The following is a 17918-nucleotide window of genomic DNA, read 5'->3' as shown; positions in this document are numbered from 1 at the left end:
CTGCCTCCTGTGGCGACGTTTCGGTCAGAAGACCTTTTTCAAGCTTGAAGAAAGACTTCGGACCGAAACGTCGCCACTGGAGGCAGAATAAAATGTATGGCTCTTTTTTCACCATTGTCAAAGGCGCTGTCTTTTTTATCTATTGCTATGGAACTTGCTCCAGTCCAGGATGGACTCCCTGGTTTTGACGTGCGCCTTCACAAATCGATCTTAAAGACTTTGACGCTTGTAGGTTGCGGTTTACCTTTTCGTTTTTGGTATCAGGTTGTTGGGACCCTGTCTCTCAGACCTGTAGTATTGAGGTCGTTCGTTGTTGTCCCTGTTAAACACAGCGATGCATGCTGGCCAGCGGGACACCAGTGATCAAAAAATGGCCCGGGACATTCTAGCACGATCAGCGATATCGTAGCAGGGGCCCGATCGCCGCTATGTGTCACACGTAGCAAGATCGCAGGCGAGATCGCTGTTGCGTCACAAAATCGGTGTCGCAACAGCGATCTCGCTAGCCATCTCGCTAAGTGATACGGGGGCTTTAGTGATAACATCATATATATGGTTAACAGGTTGTGGGCGCTTCCGCTTTAATCTCATCAGCACCCTGAGATCATGATCGTATGGTCCTAATTTTTGCCATGGCAATTCACGGCCAAATAGTGGCCTGTTCAGAAGTTAGCGATATTTAGGTGGTAAAAATACACTTTTTCATTCCTGTCATGCCATTTTGCATTAATTTCCATCTGTGCTCTGAATCAACTCCTGTGTTTCTCCATTCAGTGTCAGCAAGCAGTTAATCCTAAATGCTATCTATGTGTTTTCAACTATGCAAGCTTATATCTGGTATATAGTTATTTCAACTTACTCTGCTTGTCCCCTTATGTTGTGAGGTCAAGAAACTTTTCAAAGTGGTTTATGATCCATGTAGTGCTGGACATCTGTTTATCTGACCACAACATTTTATTGGGTCCTGCTGTCTTAATTTAGTTTGATTAACGAGAAGAGAGAGAGCAAAAAAAATCTTAGCCTTAACCTCCTATATATTCAGACATAGGTAGGGGGAGCATTTATGCACATGTAATCTAAGTACATGTATTAAAAGTACTGGCAGTTATGACATGGCAGTTAGACAGGGCAGGAGACAGGTAAGACATTTATATACACCTATTCCCTGTACAATAGGAGTACCACAAATATATACCATATGCATTTGTGTAATTTATATCCTGGCCGCTGCATTCACACACATCCACCGCCCTGGCATTAACTCTCTACACTCCATCCATATCGGCCCCTCACTCCTTTCCTCTCCTATGTATAGCACTCACGCTCTTTTCACATTGTTAAATTGCACAGATCCAGTCAGTCCTACCATTCAACATAAAGGACGCTCTCACAAATCACTTAACCATCTGCTCACTCCGATCCTCCTTCTCCTAGTCGCAGGAGACATTGCTCCCAACCCAGGTCCCCCCTTCTATAGAAAGTCAAACCCCCATCTGCTACACTCAGAAACCCCTCTAATCTTATTAATATTCCCTGCATGCCATCTGTCTCTCAATTGTGCACTTTGGAATTCTCGCTCAGTGTGTAACAAACTCTCCTTCATTCATGACTGTTTCCTTTCTAATTCTCTTAACCTCCTGGCTCTTACTGAAACCTGGATCCAGCAGTCAGACACTACCGCTGCTGCTCTTTCATACGGGGGACTACACTTCTCTCATACCCCAAGATCAGACAGTAGAGCAGGTGGAGGCATTGGTCTGCTCCTATCACCAAAATGTACCTTTCAGGTTATCCCTCAACTACCCTCACTAGTCTTCCCTTCTTTTGAGGTCCATGCCGTCAGACTCTACACCCCTTTCTCCATGCGAGTGGCGGTGGTGTATCGTCCTCCCGGCCCCTCCCATCAGTTCCTGGATCATTTTGCCACTTGGCTTCCACATTTTCTCTCCTGTGACATCCCTACCCTCATCATGGGAGATTTCAACATCCCCATTGCTCTTCCCCTCTCACCATCTGCTACTCACCTTTTATCTCTAACCTCCTCGTTTGGCCTTTCGCAGCTTACTAATTCTCCAACGCATGAAGACGGAAACTCCCTCGACTTGGTCTTCTCTCGGCTTTATGCAGTGGATGATTTTGCAAACTCCCCTCTCCCGCTCTCTGACCACAACCTTCTTTCATTCTTTATCAAGAACTGCCAGACTGCTCAGGTCACCCCCACTGTCCAGACTTATAGAAACATACAGGCCATTAACACCCAGAAACTTATGAAGAACTTGCAGTCTTTATTGGCCCGTATCTCCTCCCTCTCCTGTCCTGATTCTGCATTGAAGCATTGCAATGAAACACTTCAAAGTGCCCTGGATGAATTTGCACCCCCTATAAATAGAACACCACAACGCAGACGGCAACAACCCTGGCACACGGTGCAAACACGTTTCCTGCAGCGGTGCTCCAGGTGTGCCGAACGTCCGTGGAGAAAATCCAATCTACGTGAAGATTTCATCCATTTTAAGTTTATGCTTAGAACATACAACACTTCCCTTCACCTCTCCAAACAAACCTATTTCAACACCCTCATCACCTCACTGTCCAATAACCCGAAACGTCTCTTTGACACTTTTCATTCTCTACTCAACCCAAGAGTACAGGCCCCAACCACGGAGCTCCGAGCTGACGATCTGGCCAATTACTTCAAAGAAAAAATTGACCAGATTCGACAGGAAATTATCTCCCAATCACCTCATACCATGCACTGTCCTCTCTCCCCCACTGCATCCAGCTCACTCTCTGATTTTGAACCAGTCACAGAAGAAGTAAGCAGGCTCCTTGCATCTTCTCGCCCAACCACTTGCACCAGTGACCCATCTCCGTCACATCTCCTCCAGTCCCTTTCCCCTGCTGTCACCCCTCACCTAACTAAAATATTTAACCTCTCTCTCTCTTCTGGTTTCTTTCCCTCCTCATTTAAGCATGCCATCATACATCCACTACTTAAAAAACCATCGCTCGACCAAAACTGTGCCGCTAACTATAGACCTGTCTCTAATCTTCCCTTCATCTCTAAACTCCTGGAACGCCTGGTCCACTCCCGTCTTATCCGCTATCTCTTTGATAACTCTCTTCTTGACCCTCTCCAATCCGGTTTCTGCTCTTTACACTCCACTGAAACTGCCCTCACTAAAGTCTCTAATGATCTACTAACAGCTAAATCAAATGGTCATTACTCCATGCTAATTCTCTTGGATCTCTCTGCAGCATTCGACACTGTGGATCATCAGCTCCTCCTCACTATGCTCCGTTCCATTGGCCTCAAGGACACCGTTCTCTCCTTGTTCTCCTCCTATCTCTCTGACCGCTCCTTTACTGTATCTTTTGCCGGTTCCTCCTCCTCTCACCTTCCTCTTACTGTTGGGGTTCCTCAAGGATCGGTTCTAGGCCCCCTCCTCTTCTCCTTGTACACTGCCCTTATTGGTCAAACAATCAGTAGATTTGGTTTCCAGTACCATCTCTATGCTGATGACACCCAATTATACGCTTCTTCTCCTGACATCACGCCAGCCTTTCTAGAAAACATCGGCGATTGTCTAAACGCTGTGTCTAACATCATGTCCTCACTATATCTGAAACTGAACTCCTTGTGTTTCCTCCCACTACTAATGTACCTATACCCGACATTGCCATTTCCGTGTGTGGTTCCACTATTACTCCCCAGCAACAGGCCCACTGTCTTGGGGTCCTACTTGATTCCGAGCTTTCCTTTGCCCCCCACACTCGATCACTGGCTCGCTCTTGTCATCTGCACCTCAAAAACATTGCTACAATTCGACCTTTTCTTACTTTTGACTCTGCAAAAACTCTTACTGTTTCTCTTATTCATTCTCGTCTCAACTATTGTAACTCTCTTCTAATCGGTCTCCCTCTTACCATACTCTCCCCTCTCCAATCTGTCTTGAATGCTGCAGCCAGGATCATATTCCTCACCAATCGTTACACCGATGCCTCTACCTTGTGCCAGTCATTACACTGGCTACCCATCCAGTCCAGAATTCAGTATAAACTTATTACCCTCACTCACAAAGCCCTCCATGGTTCAGCACCACCCTACATCTCCTCCCTTGTTTCAGTATACCACCCTACCCGTTCCCTCCGTTCTGCTGATGACCTGAGGTTAGCATTCTCAATAGTCAGAACCTCCCACTCCCGTCTCCAAAACTTTACTCATGCTGCGCCAATTCTTTGGAATGCACTTCCCAGGTCAATACGAGTAGTCCCCAATCCCCACAATTTTAAGCGTGCCCTGAAAACGCATTTATTCAGACTGGCCTACCGCCTCAACACATTAACCTAATCTATCTCTGTGTGGCACAGCAAAAAGTTTTACCATAACCAGATTCCCCGCATCATGTTCCCACATGCTTTATGCATCCATTACCACTGTGTTTGTACTATTACACACTTAACATTATGGCTGGTCCAAACAATCAGGGCAAGTGTTAACACCCACCTTTCGTGTCTACCTCTTTCCTCATAGACTGTAAGCTTGCGAGCAGGGCCCTCATTCCTCTTGGTATTTGTTGTAATCTATGTGATTATTGTTATGCTGTAATGTCTATTGTCTGTACAAGTCCCCTCTGAAATGTAAAGTGCTGCGGAATATGTCGGCGCTATAGAAATAAAATTTATTATTATTATTCCTTAAAATCACCTGAAGGGTTAATAAACTACCTTACAGCAGTTTTCAATTTGTCGGGGGTGATGTTTTCAAAATGGTATCACTTTTGGGGTTTTTCCAATATATAGGACCACCAATGTCAATTCAAATCTGGATAGGGCCTGCAAAAAAAATAATTTTGTAAATTTCCATGAAAAAATGAAAAATTAATGCCACATTTTTAAATCTCCTACAAGGCTAACAAAATAAAATAGCGGTTTATAAATGGTGCTGATGTAAAGCAGACATGAGGGAAATGTTATTTATTCTTGTTTTTATGACTATCTGGATTAACCCCTTTACCCCCAAGGGTGGTTTGCACGTTCCTGACCGGGCCAATTTTTACAATTCTGACAACTGTCCCTTTATGACGTAATAACTCTGGAACGCTTCCATGGATCCCGGTGACTCTGACACTGTTTTCTCGTGACATATTGTACTTCATGTTAGTGGTAAAATTCCATTCATATAACTTGCGTTTTATTTGTGAAAAAAACAAATTTGGCGAAAATTTTTAAAATTTCGCAATTTTCCAACTTTGAATTTTTATGCCCTTAAATAACAGAGATATAGCACTCAAAAAACTTAAGTAACATTTCCCACATGTTTACTTTACATCAGCACAATTTTGGAACCAAAATTTTTTTTTTGTTAGGAAGTTATAAGGGTTAAAAGTTGACCAGCGATTTCTCAATTTTACAACACCATTTTATTTTTACGGACCACATCTTATTTGAAGTCACTTTGAGGGGTCTATATGATAGAAAATACCCAAAAGTGACACCCTTATAAAAACTGCACCACTCAAGATACTCAAAACCACATTCAAGAAGTTTATTAACCCTTCAGGTGCTTCACAGGAATTTTTTGAATATTTAAAAAAAATGAACATTTAACTTTTTTCACAAAAAAAATTTCAGGTTCAATTTTTTTTTATTTTACCAAGGGGTAAAAGGAGAAATTGGACTGGAAAAATTATTGTGCAATTTGTCCTGAGTACGCTGATACCTGATATGAGGGGGGGAACCACTGTTTCGGTGCATGGCAGAGCTCAGAAGGGAAGGAGCGCCGTTTGACTTTTTCAATGCAAAATTGGCTGGAATTCAGATCGGACGCCATGTCATGTTTGGACAGGCCCTGATGTACCCAACAGTGGAATCTCCCCACAAGTGACCCCATTTCGGAAACTAGACCCCCTAGGGAACTTATCTAGATGTGTGGTGAGCACTTTGAACCCCCCCCAGTGCTTCACAGAAGCTTATAACGCCCGGGCGTGAAAATAAAAAAAATCGTATTTTTTCCACAAACATGATCATTTAGTCTCCAATTTTTTTATTTTCCCAAGGGTACCAGGAGAAAATGGACCCCAAAAGTTGTTGTACAATTTGTCCTGAGTACACTGATGCCCCATATGTGGGAGAAAACTACTGTATGGGCACACGTTGGGGCTCGGAAGGGAAGTAGTGACGTTTTGGAATGCAGATTTTGATGGAATGGTCTGCGGGTGTCATGTTGCCTTTGGAGAGCCCCTGATGTACCTAAACAGTGGAAACCCCCCACAAATGACCCCATTTTGGAAACTAGACCCCCTAAGTAACTTATCTAGATGTGTGGTGAGCACTTTGAACCCCCAAGGGCTTCACAGAAGTTTATAACGCCCGGGTGTGAAAATAAAAAAAATCATATTTTTTTTCCCACAAAAAAGATATTTTTGCCCCCAATTTTTTATTTTCCTAAGGGCAACAGGAGAAATAGTACCCCAAAAGTTGTTTTGCAATTTGTCCTGAGTAGGCTGATACCCCATATGTGGGGGTAAAACACTGGGCGCATGGCAGAACTTGGAAGGGAAGGAGCACCATTTGACTTTTTCAACGCAGAATTGGCCGGAATTGAGATCAGACGCCATGTTGCGTTTGGAGAGCAGCTGATGTGCCCAAACAGTGGAAACCCCCAATTCTAACTCCAACCCGAACCCCAGCACACCCCTAACCCTAGCCCTAACCCTAATGGGAAAATGGAAATAAATATTTTTTTTAATTGTATTATTTTTCCCTAACTAAGGGGGTGATAACGGGGGGTTTGATTTACTGTTTATGGCGGTTTTTATGTTTGGCAGCTGTCACACGCTAAAAGACGCTTTTTATTGTAAAAATAGTTTTTGCATCACCACATATTGAGAGCCATAATTTTTCCGTATTTTGACCCACCGAGTCATGTGAGGTCTTATTTTTTGCGGGACGAGTTGACGTTTTTATTGGTACCATTTTCGGGCACGTGACATTTTTTGATCGCTTTTTATTCCGATTTTTGGGACGCAGAATGAACAAAAACCAGTGTTTCATGAATTTCTTTTGGGTGGTGCTTTTACAGCGTTCCGCGTGCGGTAAATTTGATAAAGCGGTTTTATTCTTCGGGTCAGTACGGTTACAGCGATACCTCATTTAGGTCGTTTTTTTATGTTTTGGCGCATTTATGCAATAAAAACAATTTTATATAAAAAATAATTACTTTTGCATCGCTTTATTCTGCGAGCTATAACTTTATTTTTTCTCTGATGATGCTGTGTGGCGGCTCGTTTTTTGCGGGACAAGATAACGTTTTCAGCGGTACCATGGATATTTAATATATGCGTCTTTTTGATCGCGCATTATTGCACTTTTTGTTCAGCGGTATGATAAATTATTTTTCCTTCGTTTTTTAAGGGGTTCGCTAAAGGGGTTAACTAATAGGACAGTTTTATAGGGCAGGTCATTACGGACGCGGCGATACCAAATATGTGTACTTTTATTTGTTTTTTTTTATTTTCAAAAAATGAATTTATTGGGGAATATTTTTTTTTTTTTTAATATATTTAGCGATTTTTTTTTTTAAATTACTTTTACACTTTTTTTTTAACTTTATTAGGTTGTCCCAGGGGGGACATCACTGTCCTGTGACAGATTGCTGACAGATCAGCGATCTGTCACAGGCATTGAAGCAGACTTCCTCTTGCCTGCGCTTTGCAGGCACTGAGAAAGCCAGCTCCCTGCAGGCCCCAGAAGGTCCCTGTCGCCATCTTGGATCCGGGAACCTGCAGGGAAAGAGCCCCCCGCAGCAGCGCTGCACATTGCTCTGCTATGGGGGGCTCAGGGAAGCACGGAGGGAGCCCCCTCCCTGCCGATGCTTCCCTTTAACCCCCGGTACACCACGATCGCGTTTGATCGCGGTGTGCAAGGGGTTAACGTGTCGGGGGCGGTCCATGACCGCCCCTGACACAGTGACGGGTGTCAGCTGTGATAATCAGTTGACACCCGGCCGCGATCAGCGGCGCTCACCACGTGGGCGCCGCTGATCGCGCTAGACGTACTATCCCGTCCATGGGCATAGGGGCCCGGGTCTCATGGACGGGATAGTATGTCTGATGTCAGGAAGGGGTTAAAGGAATAATCATTCAAAGTTTGAAAATTGCTAATTTTTTTTAAATATATATTTATAACCGTCTGCAAACAAGATAAGAATCAGTAACACACATAGCATATAAAGACAAAGAAGGACATAACAATATCCAGAAAGTGTAGCTTGAAAGATTCAAAGGAAGACGTGGTTATTCAGTATAACAGTCAGTCCCCCCCCCCAGGCACGTCTGAAACCCTGCAGGTGTAATCAGGTAAGCCTAACAGGTGTGTTACCAGATATAAGCGCTCTCATATACCAGTCGGTGAATAGAAAGCAGCCATGTAATGCTTGATGCACTGATAGTGGCTGCAGATCAATAAAGGAGGACCATGAGAGGAAAAAAGGTTCAGTATGACTTTCTTTATGAAGTATGGAATCAGTCCAATCCATTTTAAACAAATATTTTACCTTCCAAGAAATTAGATTTAGTGAAGGGGCTGCGTCCTATGTCCACAAATGCAGAATACTCTTGCAGGTAGCCAAATAGTTAAAACACGTCGTTGCTGAGCAGAGAGTCCGAGTAGTTGATCGCGTGGGAGAATATAAAATAACGCCCATTCCGGAGATAATGTAAAGCGAATGTTGAAGGTGTTAGTGAGATGGCGAAGAAGCATATCCCAAACCTCCTGTATCTTCGGACAATCCCAGAGACAATGAAAGATGTCAGCTGGAGAGTGTAGACGTTTGGGACAAGAGGGATTAGCCGATAGAGACATCCTAGGTTTGATCTCCGGGGAGATGTGAGCCCTATAGAAAATCATGAGGGCCATAGTTGAGTAGCTGTCATATGGCAATAAAGGGTTTAAACGTAGAGTGGCTTTCAAAAGATCAGTCAGTCTATAATTAGATAGTTGTGATACCCATCTGCCCGGGCCTGGTGAAGAATCTGACCATGAAATAGAAGGTTTGATTGATCTTATAGATGAGACTTACTGAATAAACTCCTGCACGAGCGCCGAGGGAGATGAGATGTAGAGGACAGGTTCTGACACTGTCTGGTATGCCTCCGAAGAACGAGTCAACGTAATGCTTAATCTGAGTAGTAATAAAAATATTACCCACTAAGATTGAATATTTGGAGAAAATACCCTCCAGAGAAACAGGACATTGAGCAGTTGTCAGAAGATCGCAGACTACTCTGCACCCTCTCTCCCCAAGCACTCTGTAAATTGGGGGTGGTCTACCTTCTAAAAAGGAAGGGATACCTTGAAAGGGAAGGAAAACTGAGCTATAAGGGTCTAGTCCGCTGATCCTTCTAGCATGACGCCATGCCAATACCACGGACCATAGCAGAGGGTTATCTCTGATTGCAGTGGGAACTCTATTTTGTAAATGGAGTAAAGCAGAAGACTGATCGGTCGAGACATTGCTTCATCTAATGGGGTGTTGGTAAATTTAGTATGGGCCCAAATCCAATCAAGAGAATGTCTGAAAATGGCTGCAACACTATACAATCTTAATTTTGGAAAGTTGAGGCCCCCCAAAGATTTAGACTGTTGCAATTTGAAAATACTGATCCTAGATCTCCCCCTCGAGCTCTATATAGGAGTTGATAGTCAGCATTAGAGAATAGAATACGTAGCGTTTGTAAAGGGAAGAGTATTTTAGAAAAGGAAACCATTTTAATAAGGTGAGATTTACCCACAAAAGATAATTTAAAAGATGTCCAAGATTGTGTTTCCTGAGTAATGGCAGATATTAAGGGTCGGATATTAAGTTGGTAAATAGTATGTGGGTTGGAGGGTAGAAGAATAGCAAGATATCGTAAAGAACCATGCCCCCACTGAAATGGAAAAGGGAAGGGACACTTTTGTCGAGCATCCCCGAAGATCACTAAAGCCTAAAGGTACGGTCACACTTAGCGATGCACCAGCGATCCCGACCAGCGATATGACGCGGTCAGGATCGCTGGGGCATCGCTAAGTGGTCGCTAGTGAGCTGCCACACAGGCAGATCTCACCAGCGGCATCGCTGGGGACGGAGGTCGCTACTTACCTGTCACACCAGGCGATCCTGTGTCCTCCCACCCGGCTCCACGCTCGTCGCTCATCTCTCCACAGGAAGCTGAACACGAGAAACAGTCCTGGACGTTCTCGCGCGATCAGCGATAACCAGCGGGGGAGCGGGTCGGAGGTAAGTATCAGACACAGCGATATCGCTAGCAATAACGCTTTAACGTCACAAGTTATAGCGATATTGCTAGCGATATCGCTTAGTGTGACAGTACCTTTTAGATTTGTTAAAATTCATGCGGAATCCCAAGATTTCTCCAAACTCATGGAAAGCCCCCATTATGAAAGGAATGGACTCCTTAGGATTGGCTATCATGAGTAGTATGTCATCGGCGAATGCCAAGGACTTGTGTAAGGTGGCCTGTTATAGATTGTAATCTGTTGGCCATAGGTTTAAAAGGGAGATTGGGCGGTACGAGGCAGGGAGAAGGAGGTCTTTACCCGGCTTTGGTAGTAATGAAAGGCTCGCTTCATTGAAGCGGTCAGGATGGGAACCTGAATCTATAATGTGATTAAAAAGATAGGTAAGGTGGGGTATTAAAAATTGCAATTTTTTTTTACATTTTTGTCAAATTTGATTTTTTTTTTATAAATAAACACAAAACATATCAACCTAAATTTATCATTATTATAAATTATAATGTGCCACGAAAAAACAATGATTCCAGAGTTATTACCTCATAAAGTGACATTGGTCAGGATTCAAAAATTTGGCCCGGTCACTAAGGGGTTAATGAAGGAAATCACTGTGCTATAATGCAGTTACTTACAGTGACCCCGGCTTCTATCACTACACGCCGCCGTACTGACTGAGGGCAGCCCGGTGATATAGGAGGCGGAGATGTCAGCATGTTTTGGCGGCTCAGGTGCCCCATGAGCTTGTAGTAAAAACCTCCATCTAGAACATTCCATGTGAGTTTTCCTTCTGTCTGTGACTTTTACATTATTACTTTCACAGCTTTGACATCCAGGCAAATATCTGAACAACATCAATACTGAAGCCATAATGGAGAAAGGAGAAAGTGATGTGCGGGATGAGGAGTGGTGCAAAGAGGACGTTCCTACAGGTAACTGCCCCAGTGAGGAGTCACCGCTATATAAAGCAGAGAAGAGTCACATTCTCCAGACCGGATAATTTTAGGCTTGACGTTTTATGTTGTGTTTTCTCAGTTTTTTTTTGGCCATAGATTTCACCATTCACCTAAAATACAGATTATACTGTATATGGCTGAAAATATAATAATGCAATATGTAATAAGAGCGGGTGTGTAGACTGGGATGATAGCTCGTCAAAGACGTGTGACACCTCATTGGCAAAGTATCTAGTTTAGTGTTTTCCAGGATTAATCTATAACTTAAAGGGGTTGTCCGGGCTTTTCACATAATCTCAGGGCATATCTGGGCTGCAGAATTGTGACAATAAGTAATTTACTTCATGTCACTAGTTTGCATGGTTTTGTAGATATTCTTAACAACGTCCTAGGCGGGGTGTGTTATGGCATTGAAATGACAACTGGTCGTTTCCTCCTACCCTACTAAAACCATGCCGTCTGTAGCAACAACCCCACCCTCCATAGCTACAGGCCCTCCCCGTCCACATAAAGAAGCCCTCCTCACACAGTAACAAATCCTCCCTGCCGCTCCATTCCGCCCCCTTCCCCCCAGCGCCATTCCCCCCCCTCCCTGCTGCTCCATTCCCCCCCCCCCCACCACCACGCCGGTCCGTCTCACCCGGTCTTCACATTGCCGGTGAAAGTGCAGGGAAGGGGCGGGTCATGTGACAGGCTCTGTGCACGTCACTTCAGCCTGCCTGTCACATGACCCGCTCCTTCCCTGCACTCTCACCGGCAATGTAAAGACCGGGTGAGACGGACCGGCATGGTGGGGGAATGGAGCGGCTGGGAGGGGGCGGAATGGAGCGGCGGGGAGGATTTGTTACTGGGTCGCCCCTGCGTTACACCCAGGGCCGCGGGGTTACTCGGTACCGGGCCGGTGTCACAGCAGCAGTGACCCGGTCCGTATCCCTGGGCGCCCAATATCAATGGCGGTGATGTTAATGGTGTTAGAGTTTATTAGAATAGTTTGTGACGGCACCCGTGGTGTTTGGCAAGTATGATGTTAGGCCAACGCTGCATACAGATCCGCTGGGACTGATGGTGTGGTGCAGCAGAGATGGTATAGCTCCCCACAGGTGGAGCTGTAGTCCCAGGGCAGTGTAGGTGCAATGGATGAGGAGAGGCGCAGGATGGGGCAGATGTTGTTACCCAGGTGTAGCGGTGCTGGAATAACTGGAGGACACAGGGTGTGCGGTTCCAAGGCTTTACTCACTGTTTGCAGTTCACAAACATGCCTGCCTCCGTACTGTGTTCTCCGGGTCAGGGCTCCGGCCACCCTCCAGGCCAGATAGGATTCTCCCTTCCACACTGCGCCAATATGTACCTTCACTGAACGACTCCTCCAATGCGCCTTTAGGTGCGAAGCACTCCAGTACTTAGTTACCCTGGAATTCCTCTCTCTAGGTGTTCCTAGTCTTTACTTGTATGACAGACAGCTGTAGCCTGCTTCGGGGACTCCTCACTGCGTCCCGGCTCTCTATTCAGTTGCTGTTGTGTCCCAAGTCTATGAGGGGAGCAAGGCATTAGCGGCTCACTACTCCTCCGGTGTCTGTTGCCGGACATAAAGTTCCAATCAACCTCGGGGACCGGGCCCCGGCCTTTGAGCTCTCTGGACTGGAAGGGTTCTCTCTCTTTCTCAACCTGCTTCCCACCGTCCTTCTATTCTCCTTCGTTCCGATCTGTTCTATCTCTCTTATGGAATCTGTAGTCTCCAGTCTATGTCTCTTTCTTCTTCTCTATCTTCCCTCGGGAGCTCGGTCCACTAAGACCTGTCTTCAGCCTCTCCTGACTGACTGCCTTCCTTCGCCTTGAGCTTCATTCAGGCTGACCTGCTGTCAGCTTGCTCTCTCTCTCTCAGACCCTCGTCTGACTGACCTGAAATCCTACACCTTCCCTCTCTTTTATATCTAACTCCACCCACCTCCCCAGCACCTCTCATGTTACGAAGCCAGGGACCACAAAAGGCAACCTATGACCTTTCCAGCATAAAGCATGGATGGGTCCCTGCTGAACTATCCTGTGTGTGGGGGTGCAGGTGTGGAGCGTGGTCAGGAGTTCCCACCTTACCTGGATGGTGGGGCACTACACCTTAGGAGAAGGTGCAGTACCTCTGTGGCGACTGAAGCCTCAGGGACGCCACATACCCCCCCCCCCCCCGTTAAACACAGCACGTCCGCGGGCTGCAAAACAACAAAAGGTACAATACAGGAACTAACACAAATTTTTAAATGCTGTTTAACAATACTTATCTAATCTTCCTAATGTAGGAGGCACATTTCTTAAACGTTACAAACTGGCTAACTTCCTATCTTAGTATCAAAAATTTACTTTAGTGCAATTCTTTATTCAAAGTGCTATACTCAACACATTTTCTTTATTACAGTTATTCTATCAATTATTCTCTCTTCTTTCTTTTTCTCTTTCTCTCTACTGGACGCAAGACACTGACCATCTCCACTTGGCCTGTCACCTGTTACTTTCAATTATTCAGTCTTTATTCAATTCCACATTCTACCTAATTCTAATATTCTATAAAAGACATTTACTTTCTATTAGATATAGCATTATCAAATACTTTAAAAAAAAAAAAACATTCAACAGTTATTCTTGTAAGGTGCTGAACACTGCTCCCGTCCGGGATTTCTTGCAGTGTCCCTTGAGGTAGACATCATTCTTCAAAAAGTGTCCATGCAGAAACACTATCTTCGCAAAGAGTCTCTGTATGTAAAACCAAGAAAGGGCACCTAAAGAGGTGCAAACTATTTACAAGAAAGTTTTGGATCAATCAGCGTTCATGATCTCCACAGTTCAAATTGTAGAAATGCTGCCAATCAAAAACAGGGCAACAAAAGTGCTACCAGAAAAACATGATAGCAAACAAAGCACAACTGGTGCAAACAAAACCCTCCTGGGTAACGAGATTTAGTAAATTATTTTTCTTCTACTGGTGATCCCCTCCTGGGGTTCTGGAACTGGCACTGGAACCAGATTCAGCGTCTTCACCCTGAAGGTGTGGTAGCGGGAACCCGTGTTGCATGTCTATTCTCAGCGACGGTCCTTCCGGGGTGAACGGTTCTACTGTTCTGGTGCGCGGCCTAGCACCGAGGGCTGCTGTATCTTGTTGGCGTTGATAAGCATCCACTGGAGGACTCGGTAGCAAAAGGATCCCATAATCACCGTCCCAAAACGACCCAGGACCCTCTCTCCCCATAGGTGTCGGGGCCGGCGCGCCTGTTCCAACCGCACTCTGCGCAACAAAGACCTCTTCCACCTCCCCATCTCAGAATCGGAGGGTAACCCATTCGGGGGCCCGGGGTAGATACTTGGAATTTCCTGGCGATGCAGGCTCTGCTCCGCTGCTGGCGCAGTGGTAGTAGGCGCTGTCCGGTTGGACACCGGGGATGATGGTGGAGCTACCGGGGACTCCGGTTACGCAGGGGTCTCTGGAGGAACCTGTGCATCAGCGTCAGGTCCCAGCGGGGGTTCTCCTTCCTCTGCTTCATCTCCTCTCACCACAAACAACTCCTCCGAATGTGGCGGTAATGAGGGGGCTAGGTACGCTGCCCATGCTCCGGCAGCGGCGGTACGTCTTTTTAGGTCTGCCCAGAAAAGTTCTGGTACCACAGCGGCGGGTACCGGTGAGGAGGGTACCGCAGGTGTAGGTCCTGCCGGGGAGCGTTGTCGTCTCAGCTTCTCCAAAGCTTCCTCCCTCAGCTGCAGACGGGTGGTCAGTTCTGTGATCTCATCTTCGAATTGTCGGCATATTGTTCCGGAATCAGGGTTGGAGCCATCAGCCATGGCGCCGGGGGTTTGCACTTTCCCGCGCTCCGCAGGCCTCCTTCCCTTACTCTCCAAAATGGCGTTCTTCTCCTTGCTCCGCCCTTCTGCTCGCCACTGGCTTTCTCTGCCCCTCCTTCTGGGGGCGGCGTCTTCTTCCAGCGCCTCCATACCAAGCCAGTAGACGAACCCCTCGGGGGGTGGGCCATGCATCAGTCACATAGTAATTCAGGCAGGGACGGCCCAATACTCTTCGCGGTCTTTTCTTAGGACCTCCCATCTCTTCACGCCCTTCTTCTCCGCGCCAGCGGCCATTTCTAATGTCCATTTTACAGTCTATTAAATTTGGTCTTCTGCACATTTTCAAAAGTTGTAAATCCAAGGCACACAGAACCCGATGGCATCGGGTTTCGTTATCCTGTTCGTGACGCCAAAATTGGGTCGCCCCCGCGTTACACCCAGGGCAGCGGGGTTACTCGGTAGCGGGCCGGTGTCAAGGCGGGAATGTGTCACAGCAGCATTGACCCGGTCCGTGGCCCTGGCCGCCCAATATCTATGGCGGTGATGTTAAAGGTGTTAGAGTTTATTAGAATAGTTCGTGACGCCACCCGTGGTGTTTGGCAAGTATGATGTTAGGCCAACGCTGCATACAGATCCGCTGGGACTGATGGTGTCGTGCAGCAGAGATGGTATAGCTCCCCACAGGTGGAGCTGTAGTCCCAGGGCAGTGTAAGTGCAATGGATGAGGAGAGGCGCAGGATGGGGCAGATGTTGTTACCCAGGTGTAGTGGTGCTGGAATAACTGGAGGACACAGGATGTGCGGTTCCAAGGCTTTACTCACTGTTTGCAGTTCACAAACACGCCTGCCTCCGTACTGTGTTCTCCGGGTCAGGGCTCCAGCCAACCTCCAGGCCAGATAGGGTTCTCCCTTCCACACGCCGCCAATATGTACCTTCACTGAACGACTCCTCCAATGCGCCTTTAGGTGAGAAGCACTCCAGTACTTAGTTACCCTGGAATGCCTCTCTCTAGGTGTTCCTAGTCTTTACTTGTATGACAGACAGCTGTAGCCTGCTTCGGGGACTCCTCACTGCGTCCCGGCTCTCTTTTCAGTTGCTGTTGTGTCCCAAGTCTATGAGGGGAGCAAGGCATTAGCGGCTCACTACTCCTCCGGTGTCTGTTGCCGGACATAAAGTTCCAATCAACCTCGGGGACCGGGCCCCGGCCTTTGCACTCTCTGGACTGGAAGGGTTCTCTCTCTTTCTCAATCTGCTTCCCACCGTCCTTCTATTCTCCTTCGTTCCGATCTGTTCTCTCTCTCTTATGGAATCTGTAGTCTCCAGTCTACGTCTCTTTCTTCTCTTTCTTCCCTTGGGAGCTCGTTCCACTAAGACCAGTCCTCAGCCTCTCTTGACTGACTGCCTTCCTCCGCCTTGAGCTCCTCTCAGGCTGACCTGCTGTCAGCCTGCTCTCTCTCTCAGACCCTCGTCTGACGGACCTGAAATCCTACACCTTCCCTCTCTTTTATATCTAACTCCACCCACCTCCCAGCACCTCTCGTGTTACGAAGCCAGGGACCACAAAAGGCAACCTATGACCTTTCCAGCATAAAGCATGGATGGGTCCTTGCTGAACTATCCTGTGTGTGGGGGTGCAGGTGTGGAGCGTGGTCAGGAGTTCCCACCTTACCTGGATGGTGGGGCACTACACCTTAGGAGAAGGTGCAGTACCTCTGTGGTGACTGAAGCCTCAGGGGAGCCACCTAACTGTGTGAGAAGCGCTTGTTCATGTGGACGGGGAGGGTCTGTTGCTATGGAGGGTGGGGTTGATGCTACAGAGGGCATGTTTTTAGTAGCGTAGGAGGAAACGACCAGTTGTCATTTCAATGCCATAACACACCCCGCCTTGGACGTTCTGTTAAGAATATCTACAAAACCATGCAAACTAGTGACATAAAATAAATTACTTATTGTCACAATTCTGCAGCCCAGATATGCCCTGAGATTATGTGAAAAGCCCGGACAACCCCTTTAAGTAACCTATTTGATATACTGAACTAGCTGGAGATTAAAAAAAGTAAAAAAACTGTTTTAAGACAATTGTCTCATAGTCACAGCCAGGAGCAGATTATAAGAGAAAGCAAAGAATTGCCTGGGTTTATTCAACTCTATGTTTCTCCATAGCCATGACTTCCTAATACACGACCATACGGCTCCTCTGTTCTGCATGTAGCAGTCAGTGATTGTGTGAGATGGACACCACCTAGTAGTACTGACGCCTGAGCATTTCTCTAGTCACAAGTGACACAATATGAGCAAGTCCTGCACTCTGTCACATGGAAGATGGGGCGCCAGTGGTCGATGTGAATTGTTCACTGAAGAATAGACATAATTTCCACAGCACGCACCACAGGATGCAATATGGAAGCCGATAATGCTTTATTCTAAAACAGTCCAGACCACAGACATAGACATGTAAGTAGAGATGTTAGTATACACAGTACTTACCTGAGTCTGCGGACCGCACTGTCTCCGAAATCCACCATAGCCATGACCGTTCGGCCAAGCATTCATCTATTTTCTATGGGGAGAGAGAACAAAGATGCTCCCATATCATGAATCAGTGCTTGTTACAGGTCAATACCTGCCTGTGTAAATTAACCCCTAAAGATAACCTGTCAGTTACAAAAATGCTAATTACCTGCAGATATATTGGTAACCTGTACTTAAATAGTATTTAAAGGGAACCTGTCAGCAGTTTTTGCCGATATAAGATGCAGCCACTGCCCTTCAGGGCTTATCTACAGCATTCTATAATACTGTAGCTAAGCCCCCGGTCAGACCTGAAAGATAAAATAAGTTTTA

The 17918-nt window shown here is 46.2% G+C and overlaps 1 pseudogene; it reads left to right on the top strand.

Moving 5' to 3' along the window:
* The window catches only part of LOC141047849 (uncharacterized), a 110186-nt pseudogene that overhangs the window by 5847 nt on the left and 86421 nt on the right, over nt 1-17918 (top strand).

Source organism: Dendrobates tinctorius, unplaced genomic scaffold (genome assembly GCF_039654945.1).
Source record: "Dendrobates tinctorius isolate UK_male_01 unplaced genomic scaffold, ASM3965494v1 ptg000129l, whole genome shotgun sequence".
In the NCBI taxonomy this organism is placed as follows: Eukaryota; Metazoa; Chordata; class Amphibia; order Anura; family Dendrobatidae; genus Dendrobates; species Dendrobates tinctorius.
Note: the sequence above shows the minus strand (reverse complement) of the source record. Positions and strands in the feature narration are given on the sequence as shown.